General features: G+C 42.1%; 1 protein-coding gene across 3 annotated transcripts in view; it reads left to right on the forward strand.

Moving 5' to 3' along the window:
* The first annotated feature begins 490 nt into the window (after positions 1 to 490).
* Positions 491 to 12018, forward strand: part of LOC144668049 (rho GTPase-activating protein 27-like) — a 208671-nt gene continuing 197143 nt past the window's right edge. For all 3 annotated transcript variants that reach the window (XM_078529796.1, XM_078529797.1, XM_078529798.1), the window contains exon 1: positions 491 to 822. The gene's annotated coding sequence lies outside the window, so the exon portion shown is untranslated. The remainder of the gene's footprint in view (positions 823 to 12018) is intronic.

Below are 12018 nucleotides of genomic sequence, written 5' to 3' on the forward strand. Positions count from 1 at the left end.
CCTAGATCCTGGATTCCCTGTGGTGAACCAGCTGGAGGGAGCAGGATGTGTGTTACTGTCTGACAGGATCCTCCCCATAAAACAAGTATTAATCCAACGATCATAACTAATAACTCAATTTAATTATTACTAGTCAACTTCTAACCTTTATTTAAAAACTCATAACTATTAATTAACTTGGAACTTACTATAATGACTACTACTTAACTTCTAACTTATTAATTACAGTACTATTGCTCAACTTCCTACAATTAATTACAGTTAGTTTATACTTATTGTAGGCATGACTATTTTACATTACTGAAAACCTTTTACAATAAAAATTAAACTGATTTTTTTAAAAACTGTTAATATTAAGATTAATTACCTAGTTTGCAGAAATGCTGATAACCCCTCACCCCTCCAACCTTTGTCAGAATGAGACTGAAACTGGGCGACTGAGGAAGTTTGAGATTCAGCTTCAACAGGAAACCAGAGACAAACAAGTGAAGGGTAGAGAGTCACAGAACAAGTTCTGACCTGCAGAGGGAAAGGGAAGCGAGCGAGTGAGTGAGAGAAAGAAAGGCAGAGGCAGATCCGTGGGTCGACTGGAACGTGCCATTAAAGATCATCGCACAGCACAGACCTGCCAGGGGACACTCCAGTCCAGGGGGAGGTTACAGCAAATTTCAAGGGCACGCCGACCATAAACACTCCACACAGGGAGGAGAAAATGCAGGAATTCCAGCCACGTTCGGGAGAACCTGCTCGCTGGACTAAGGCGTTTGAGCACAGCCCTTTCCATAAGGTGTAGTAGATTCGCCTTAGAAGCTGAAATTTCAGGTAAAAACAAACTTAATTTTTTCGAATCAAAGGTTAATTATTTATAATTTGCCAGCCCGTTTTAACGAGTTCTTTTTTTTTGTATTTAAGAGTTACTGGAGGAGTAGTCTCTTTTTATTTAAAGTTTAAAAAGAATGAATGTTGATTTTTTTTGTGAGCTCGGAGTGATGTTCATTGTTTGGAGCGCAGATTGTTGCTCGTTTAAAATACAAGAGGTTTGGAAAGTGTTGTAGACTTGAGGAAGTGTTTCCGCGCCGCATTGTGATGGGTTGGTTGGCACATATATTTACATTAAGTAGGGCAGTGCTGGAAGTTTGAAATGAAGACATTTTCCATGAGCCTAGTTGAATTCAAAACAAACCGATAGCACTGCTTAATCAGGTCACCCAGGAAAGGCTTAAAGATAGTTACAAGTGACCTCATGTTTAATGCATAATTTATTTATAAATATAATTTAGCATTTTTAAACAAAGGAAATAAAATGATCTATTCATTTTGTGCAATTTTATCTTTGCAATTGATGCATAAATTGTTCTCATGCAATTTCATAGTAATATTTTATTACCAAGTCACAGTAATAGCATTGACAATAATTAAATCTTCAATGTGAACGCCTTTACACGTCATGAACTGGAGTGCACTGATGATTGCTGTGTCCACACTGACAGTTCCTGTTAACATAAAGTGCAAAATAGAGACAATACATATTTTTTAAAATAACTATTGGTGGGAGTGCTTCCAACATGATGTAATTTAAGGGTTTAAGTAATGACTGAACAGCCAACATCATGTTAAGTGTGACATTTTCCCTCCGAGCAAGTGACACAAGGTTGCAAGCCCATTCAGAGGTTTGAAGCTGTTTATCTTCTATTAAGAACGCCATCCGTCAAAGTAGGCACATTTTTTTATTCCAGAATGAATGATTGGTGCTCCAGTCCCTTGACATTCCTTCAGTCAGTTTGGTGTCACTCAAAAGCACTTTTAGATCAGTTACCTCCAGGAATCCATTTTCTCTGTATTTCAACTGATGTGCCCAGTATAAGCAGCATGGTTACAACTCCAGATTTTTTAATGAACTTTTTTCTTTAGTTGCTAATTTGAATATATTCTAAGGAGGAAAGTATTAAATATAACAGTGCACAATATGACAGTGCCGAGGCCTAAAAAAAAGCAGTGATTCTAATATGGTCTGATTTCTGCACAACATTTTATCAAATTTACTTTCTGTCTCCATTCAAAAGTGAATTTCTGCAAATAGCAGCATTCTTTAGTATGAAATGGGCAGAGTCTCTATACTGTTAGTATTCACTGAGCAATGTGGTGACTGCCTGATAATGTTATATTGACTCTTCAATTCAACATTTTGGGAGGCATTGTTTTTTTTAACCCATTACGTACAAAAGGAGAATTTATTACCAGATTGGATATTTAAGTAGTGAGACCCAACACCTAGTAGGTAAACGCACCATCCAGTATAGCACTAAATCTTATAGAACAAGGTATTCAATTCCTGGGCTATGCTCTGTAATCGATATCAACTAGGAGTGAAGTTCGGGGTGTCTCTTGGCAATCGGGTAGAGAGGAAAACAACTAGAGGTTCCTTGCTGGAAACTACGTATGGAGGAGGATTGGGTTTGGTTGTGATGCCCTCCATGGCCCAATAGCCTACTGACAATCACCTTTTTTTTGGCTCACACGTGAATAATGTCCACTTGGGTGAGGTAGAGGAAGGCTGCTGGTGCAACTGGAATCCTTGCCCATGAGTCATCACCTACAGAAGAGGAAAGGAGAGCACTGAAAATAAACACCAAATGTATTGGAGGAATGTTGTTTAAACCTACTTATCACTGGTACAAGTAAAAAAATATTGCTGGACATTGCTGCCAAGATACCTAACAGAACAGGGTAATATAAGTCAGAATACACTTTCCACCAAAAGTGAAGATGACACTTCTTGTCCAGGCTTGCCATCTTGGAATTCTTCCTGGATTTGGACATTAAAGTATCTTGTAGCTTTACCAAAAACCATTTGTTCCATCCCCTCTATGCTTCAACAGAACATCTGCAATCCATGTAATCTCCTTGATGGAAAATTCTAGATACATATTTCCAATCTCCAACATTCACATTTATTATTCCGTCCTGGCTTGCTGCCATCTGCAGATGATATTTCCTGTGGTCCCAGCAACTTAAGGAAATTATGTCCCATTGAACATTTGATCTGCTTGATCCTGCGTATGAATGTATAATTATTATACTTTTTTTAATGTAATATTTCTTCTCTGGACTGATCCCCATCTGCAAGGTGTGAAAGAGAGTTCCAATTATGATAGATACTGTCATTTAAAAAGGATGACACAAGATCACAGCTCTTTCAAATGTATTTGCAGACTATTGTGTTAAAATTGTTATAGATCCTCCTAGACTGTGCATTATAACCATCTGCATCAAAATAGAACAGAAAATCAATATGAAAGATTTTATGTGAAAATTAAATATTAAAGAGCTTTCAATACTCTTTAAAATCACACAGTACAAGAAGCTATGATTGCTTCTTGTAATATTTCTATTGAAATAATGAATGCTGCTGAAGATCCAATCAGCAAAGTCAGCTGATTACCCTGAAGCAGCTGTATTAATATGGCAGTTATTAACTGCAAGTGCTTCGAGAATCTCCCCACCGGTATTCCAGTCAAATTGGCATCCGTGGAGATGCTTCAAAGTCAGTTTTCCCTGATGTTGTACATAGGAGCAGGTATCTCCCTGAGTCCTGCTCTGCCACTCTTTTAGACAATGGCTGACCTGCATTGCAACTCCATTTACCCGCTTTTCGCCCACTGAGTTATGTTCATTAAAATAAACCTTTTACAGGTGAAAATTTTGAGTATAGCAAGCAGCAATTTCTAATTTATGAATTTGGGAGCAGAGTCCATTGTGATCTTTTCAATAGGTGTTTTTACATTGCAGCTTCAGTTTTTGGAGAATAGAAGTTATACCACAGTGACAGCCTGTCCACCTGGAACCCCATCCATCGCCTTAAACATTCACTCCTTCCACCACCGACGCACAGTGGCAGCAGTGTGTACCATCTACAAGATGCACTGCAGCAACTCGCCAAGGCTCCTTCAGCAGCACCTACCAAACCCACGACCTCTACCACCTAGAAGGACAAGGGCAGCAGATGCATGGGAAAACCATCACCTGCAAGTTCCCCTCTGAGCCACTCGCCATCCTGACTTGGAAATATGTCGCCGTTCCTTCGCTGTCACTGGGTCAAAATCCTGGAACTCCCTCCCTAACAGCACTGTGAGTGTACCTACACCACATAGACTAGCTGTTCAAGAAGGCAGCTCGCCACCACTTTCTCAAGGGCAATTAGGGATGGGCAATAAATGCAGGCCTAGCCAGCAATTCCCACATCCAAGAACAAGTAAAGAAAAAAGTGGGGGGAGTTTGGGGTGAGCGCTGTGAGCCAGTGCACCAGTGCACCTCCAACATTTTACACATGAGCAGTCTGTACTCCTTGAAATCTTATTTCTTTCAGAAAATAACATTTTGCGGGGATAAAGTGGATGAGTAATTTGAGACATAGCATCTAAGTACGGCATACTTAGGACATTTCTATCACTGGGATTTTGTTTGTGCCATGTCTGGGTATTTTGTAGATTGATCGATGGAACTGATGCTATGATTAGTCTCAACAAGTTGTTATCATATGTGACTACCAGAATGGCAGAAGGCTAGATGGACCTGGTCATTTTTCATCAAGCAATTGCTATGATATAATTTCTTAGGTCCTTTTAGCAGCCCTGATTTGATGCCGTTGCTTTGCTGAAGCAACAGAGAATCACCGTAAACCGTGGTTTACAGGAGTTACAGTAGATTGTGTGCTGGTGGCATAATGGATCATTCTCAGCTAGAAATGGAAGTTGTCATTCCTATTACTGTACATTTAACAACATCCATTTAAAGAACATGGTAGAAAAACATACTCCAAGGTGCTTCACAGCAGCAAGGAGAATGGATGCCAAACCAAAGAAAGAAGAGATTAGGGGGAGGCCTTAACATAGGGTCAAAGGGATGGGTTTTAAAGAGGGAGAGGCAAGAATAGTTCAGGAAGGAATTCCAGAGCAAGTTCAGGAAGCAATTCAAAGAGGGTGTTTGGCATTTGGAAGTATGGCTGTCAGCAAAAGGAAGGGGAGGAGACTAGAGTCAGAGGAGTGTAGAATTCGGGAGAGTTGCAGGCCTGAGGACAATGTAAAAATGTAAATTAAAGGCACTGAGAGCCAGTACAGATTAGAGAGAACAGGAGTTCCATGGCAGCTCTCCTTCGCTGTTTCTATAATGAACCTAGTGCTATGTTAGCACCACTGCTTGTCAATGGGCAGGTCTCACACAACAGGTGGTAGTGCCACAGTAAATTTTCCAGATTGGATAAGGCTAACATGAGCCTTACTGGCAGCTGGCCTTCGTGAATCCAACATGTTTACTTTGGTACTGCCACCAGCTGCATAAGAAGTGCACTTGGATCTGTTAACACTAGCTGACATGAGGGAATGTGCCAACACTGTAAATTGGGCAGATGCCACAATGTCAGGAGTGCCAACTCAGAAGTGCTTTTCCAATACAAGGCAGTCAAAACCACCTAAAACGCAAGTGTTTCCCCAAAACAGAAGCACTTAAGATTTCTCTGAATAGAATGGCGATTGAAAGTTTGTGGTAAACATGGTTTCACCACTCTCGTTGTTGCAGGTGTTTGCCATAGTTCAAGTTCAGGGAATTTGTATTATCACAAAAACCCTGATGGCCATTCCCTTTGAAAGCTTTCACTCCTGAACTGCTTTAGTTTCATCTCATTGCAGCCTGTTATCTACTGACCTTGCAACCACATGCAATCCATCCATCACCCAATCCTAGCCAACATAAAGACTTCAGAATACATTAACAGCCTATGTCCACGAGTCTACAGGTGACATCATCTTACTTCCACAATGTAGATATTTTCTGTGAAAAGTGGATATCATGCACCTTGTTGAAAGGCCTTGGGGTAGATCTTGTCTGTGCGATTGTGTAAAATCTTTTCCCACTGTTATTTCCATGTTGACATCAGGAGATGTAAAATGGGCAGCTGACTCGCTATCAGCCATTTTACACCATCACTAAAAGTTAACATCTAGCCCATTATGTTTGATCTTTCTTAAAACTACAAGGATGGTTCCTGTTGCTATGTATGAAGGCATCATAAATGAGGAGAAAAAGATTTTCCTAGTTGGTATTTGTAGTGCAAAACTCATCCAGAAGGGCTGTCCTATATTTTAGTACATTTACAATGGAGCTATAAATCCACAACAGTTTATATCCTCCTCCTTTAGCATGTTTGACAAGTTTACTTTGGGGCTGGCACTGGCTTCTCTCAACCCTCCACTGTTTCAGTGTAAAAACCACCTTTGTCTTCAGTTCTACCAGGTTTGGATCAATTCATAACAGTGAGAAGGGAAACCTGTAATAAAAAGAAAATGTTATCCTTTTGAGACAAATGCACCATCATCTTAAAAGGAGCAAGCTGTTGTGACCTAGAAAATGCAGTTGATTTATTTTTGGACATAATTTGTTTCAGTACTTGGGTATCATTTCTGGTTTTCTGTTCTCTTTGGGCGCTTCTACATATACGCAGGATATGCACGAGCTCCCACATTTGAAGAGATCTTGATGGAGATTTTGTATTGAAGCATTGATGAATGAATGTAAGATCAGTATATAAAAAAAAACTGAAACTGCTGGAGATACACAGCAGGTCTGGCAGCATTTGAGGAGAGGGAAACAGAGTTAACGTTTCAGGTCAGAGCTCTGATTATATGTCATTGGCTTGCAACGTTAACTCTCTTTCACTTTCCACAGATTCTACTTGTCCTGCTAAGCATTTCCAGCATTTTCTGTTTTTATTTCAAATTTCCAGCATTTAGCAAATAGCAGTGTTTGCCTAATGTGAGGTCAGTGTTTAGGGCAGGCATACTTAGAATCATTGGATACTCCATTAATGTTAACTTTTATTTCTCCCCTACATTATTTTCTCAATGTGTTGCTAAGATACATGTTGCATTGGTAACCACCTAGTACTTGGCCCAAGTGACCATTCTTTATGTGTGAGTGAGTGTTGGCTATTTGACCATGCGAGTCACCATGGCTGGGCGCAGTCTCCTCCTCACTTGAAATTCACATGTCCGCACCCTCCAGCAGGAATCACTGGATAGCAGTCAGGAGTGGCTAATTATTCTCCTCCCTAGCGCAGCAGTGCTGAGGCTAGTTTCAGCACCTGTACTGCCCGGAGCAGCTACCACAGCTGTGACAGGAGATCAAAGCTGAGGCCTGGCATGATTTGTGTGACAATGAGTGGCTTTCCTTTCTCTTTAATCCCTACAACCCTCCAAGAATGCTATGCTCCTCCAACACTGGCCCCTTGTGCATCCCCCACTCCCTTTCCCTTTCCACCATCATTGACAACCATGCCTTTAGCTATTTAGGCCCTGCAATTCCCTCGCAAAACCACTCCATCTCTTTGTCTCCTTTTATGATGCTGCTTAAAACATAGGAACATAAGAGCAGGAGGAGGCCAATCAGCCCAATGCTCCACCATTCAACTATATCATGGCTGATTGTCTACCTCAGTGCCATTTCCCCACACTATCCCCATATCCCTTGATGTCATTGGTATCTAGAAATCTATCGGTCTCTGTCTTGAATGTACTCAATGATTGAGCTTCTGCAGCCCTCTGAGGTAGAGAATTCCAAAGATTTACCGCCCTCTGAGTGAAGGAATTTCTCCTCATCTCGGCTCTAGTTGGCTTGTCCCTATTCTGAGACTGTGTCTCCTGGTTTTGGCACTCTCTCTGGCCCCAGCCAGGGGGAGCATCCTTTCTGCATCTACCCTGTCTAGCCCCTTAAGAATTTTGCAAGCTTCAATGCAACCAAGCTTTTGGGCACCTGGCCTGAAATCTCCACGCGTGGCTCAGTGTCTGATTTTCATTTGGTAACCCTAAGCACCTTGGGGTGTTTTACTTAAAGGCACTGTTTCTATGCAAGTTGTTTCTGTTGAGTCATGCGTGCACCAAGTGAATCACTGGAGGAGAGGTGAAGCTCCATTTGTTATGTTATTCATTGGGGCTAGGCTGAGTGGTGCTGCGACAGAGAAGACAAGCAGCCAAGGGCGTTCACAGCTGATGAGATGAGCTGTCAGTTAGTGCGACTGGAACACGAACCAGCAAGAAGTGGAGAAGTGAAGCAATTGAAGGAACTACGCAAATGTCCGGAGCTGACTAGGATCAGCTGTTCTCCTTATTGGTTGCTATTTACCTCTATGATTGGAACTGCTGTTGCCAATAATTCAGTTCTAAAGGTAATGAGGTAATGCAGACTGTGCTGGATTCAAACAAAGCTCAAACAATGATTGTCTTAGAAAGTGCTTTGTGCAACATATCACAGGGCAGGAAGCAATGTTCGAAATGCATCAAAGTAAAACGATGGTCACTTTCATAACCTCGGGGCAAATATTTTAGCACAATTAAGAACTAGTGGTATTTTCTACTTCAGCCTGCACAGCTGTCTGTTCATGAACGAGATGCCATTAATCAATGTGTTATCACACAAAAGGAATATTTGTGCAGCCCACGTGTAACCATATATATATTTACAATACACAGTAAGTTAAGGGAACTCTCAATCGCTGGATGAAAGGACAGCAAGGGCTGTGTTTATTTGTGCAAAATGGATTTCGGAGCAGTGAATGCAGAGTTGACATGAAACATTTTAAAGTTAAAGATTATTACTGGCAGTATTGGTAGGTGAACAATTAGGGCTTTTATGCGGTATTTATATGTCTGCTATTTTAACAGAGGCATTAACCACTTAAAAGGATCAGTTTAACAATAGTTTTAAATTATCAGACGGAATAATGTCCTGTAAATACCCTGCAAACATTTGCCTAGTGTAAGTTGCTACATTCAGTTCTGGACACTATGGGCTGAATTTTCATGGGGCTTGTTCCCACCTCCGGTGTATTTTCATGGAGCTGCAATGGCAGGGTGATGGCTACCTGCCTGCCACAGCCGGGTAGTCGATGAGTACGATTAAAGTGCCTACTGAGGGCACTCATCAGGTGCCACCTGAAATTTTACAGACGGCAGGCAGGTCCTTCACTGACACTGAAGCCCAGCCAGTGGTTGGGAGCAGCCTCCTGGTGGCAGGCCAGTGATACCTCATTTATTTTCCCCTCCCCCTCACAGTTGCCAGCTGGTTACAGCTGCAGCGGAAGGCCGCCCCGTGGAGGGAATTCCCCTCCAGAATGATGGTCTTGGCAGCTGGGGCCACTCTCTAATTTTAAACATCGAAAGGTCTTCAGGGGGCACCTCCATCTTGAGGTGCCGCCTTGTTCTTCTACCTACGTCAGCAGTGCCTACCTCTGACAGTGCGGCTGCTCTTCCTTCAGCGTTAGGGAAAGCGTCCTATTGGCCCTCCAGCTTCAGGAACCCACCTGCCACCCTTCATTCCATGGGGTTTCTGAGACCACCACTTGATTGGCCTTCTCCAAAACCTCCCTCAGGGTTCCCCTGACTGCATTTGGGTTTCTGACCTGAATTTCATCCCAACAGTGAGATAGGGACCCAGGAACGAAAATTCAGCCCCGTATCGCAGAAAGGATATATTGGACATGGATTGGCCGTGGCCCAATCTCATCCGAAAAATCTCCCTCTCTTCATGTAGCATTCTCATAGAATGAGCGTTGCTGATCGTCGTTTATGCTGTGATGTCACTGTGGGGCAAGATGAGGAGGTAAGCCCCAAGAACTACCTCAGCCAGTACAGGGATTGAGCCCAAGCTATTGGCGTTATTCTGCACTGCACTCTAGCCACCTAAGCTCCCAACAGAATGATACCTGGGCCAAAAGGGTTAAATTATGTGGGCAGATTGCGTGCACTAGGTTTGTATTCTCTTGAATAAAGAAGATAAGGTGCGATCTAATTCAGATGTATAGCTGATTAAAGGAGATGATAGGATAAATACAGAGGGCGGAATTTTACAACCCCTCCCGTGGGCAGCATTCTCCAGTCCCGCCGAAGTCAGTGGATGTTTGAACAACTCGCTGCATTTTCTGGCCCCGCTGTCTCCCCATGCCTTCCTTTTTAAGGATGCTTGTGCTAAACACATAACAACACAGTGACATGACAACCTGAGATACTCCAGTAAAATTCTGCCCAGAGAAACTGTTTCCTTTGGTGTGGAGTCGAGGTGGCATAACCTTAAAACCAAGCCATTCAGGATGAAATTGGGAAGCGTTTCATCCCACAAAGGGTAGTGTCAAGAAACCCTCTCCCTTAAAAAGCTGTTGAGGCTGGAGCTCAATTGAAAAATTTTGAAATTGAGATTAATAGATTTTTGTCAGGGAAAGATGTGAAGGGTTATGGAATCAAGGCAAGTGGGTGGAGTTTAGATGCAGGTCAACCATAATCTCATTGAATGGCAGGAGAGGCTTGATGGGCTGAATGGCTGACTCCTAAATTCTAGTCTTCCTTTTTAAGGAGTACTTGTAGCGCAGTGACATGATAGGACTGCCTGAGGTACTCCAGTCCAATGTAAATGTCTACTAATTATTTTGTGGATAAGAATTTCATCCCAGCAGTTTAAATAAAGACAGAGAGTAGTGACAAATTTGCTTTTGATGAGTTTAGGCAATAATTTCCACTGTTTGCTAATTTTAGTGTAAAAATTAAATTTGCGTATCAAATGAGTTTTGGCAGTTTTAATAATTTCTTTATTGATCATGGAGAGTTGAAAACTTTTTCTATTTTTTTGGCTGATTTTCACCTTTCCTCACCTCTCCTGAAGGTGTTGATTTCTTCCTCGGACAAAGTTCTACAGGCCCCAGGGGATGGGGCGGAGCCGTAAGATGTAGCAAGCCGGTCAAAAGTCCATTGACTTTGCCGGACTGTAAAATCTCACTGGCATAAAAGTCTGTACCAGGTGTTTTCTGGTTTCTCAGCCTATTGATTGACCTTTGTGTTTGAACCTTAGCAATGAGTGTCTGCAGGCAATTCAACCATGGGGAGCTTCGCAGCTGAGCTTGATCCCATCTTCATGTTCAAAATGGGTGCTGTGCAGTCTAAATTCTAGGCCCAAAACGCTATGGAAGCTTCAAGCACCTCATAGTCACTATTATTGCTATGCTTCAAGTGTTACTTTTCCCTAATAAAATCGTAATTGTCCCAATATAGTGTTCTCCAATTTCCATTCCCTTTGTTCACTTAGTGACAGAACCATTGCACTGAACAATTTTCAAACAGGTCATATCCTGGCTGACCTCCAGCTTTGGACACTCTGCTCAATCACAGGACACAGCTGATGCAAACAGTACAACATTGAACATGTAAATGCATTGGACTGTCGCCTTGTGTTTCCTTTGCTGGAAGAATGCTATCTTTTCAACTCACCTTTTCTTGGGTTGGCATTGTTATCCTTTCTATTTAAGAAAAGAGCTGACAGCGGGAAACTGTGCATCAGCTCTTGGCTATATTCTGCTGATCGGAAGCATCTTCCAAATTGGGAGAATTTTCAGATTATGCTAACATTTGAATTTGGCATTGTGTGTAAACATTTGAGAGCATCCATTGTCCAAAGTTGCCCATTTCCACCACTAAAACATTCCGCTGCCACTAACTCTGCTCAGACACCCTGTTCCACGCTTTGTCACTTCCTTGTTCGACTTTTGCAAAGTTCCTCCTCGGCTTGATGCTATCCAACTTATCCATAACTCTGACTTGTATTGCATTGTGTGGAAATTTGAGCTCACTTCAGTCCTCCCCTGGCTCCCCATTCTCAATGTATTCATGTCAAAACCCTCATTCTCATTTGCAGATTTGTTCATGGGCTGCTTCCACCCTAGTTCTGCAGTCTCCTCGAGTATCTCAGTTGACATGCTCCACTCTTCCAAGTCAGAGCAATATGTTTTTCCATCTCCCAGCTACACTGTCACTGTCATCATGGCCCTCCGCTTTGGAATTCTCTTCCTAAATTTCACTAGCTTGCTGCACCATCCTGCACCTTCACAAGCCTCAAAGCCTACTTCTTTACCCATAAAGAGATAGTTGCATGGACAACACTTTGCAACCAATGAATGACTTTTGAAGTCTAGTCGCTGCTGTGTAG

Source organism: Cetorhinus maximus, chromosome 25 (genome assembly GCF_964194155.1).
Source record: "Cetorhinus maximus chromosome 25, sCetMax3.hap1.1, whole genome shotgun sequence".
NCBI lineage: Eukaryota > Metazoa > Chordata > Chondrichthyes > Lamniformes > Cetorhinidae > Cetorhinus > Cetorhinus maximus.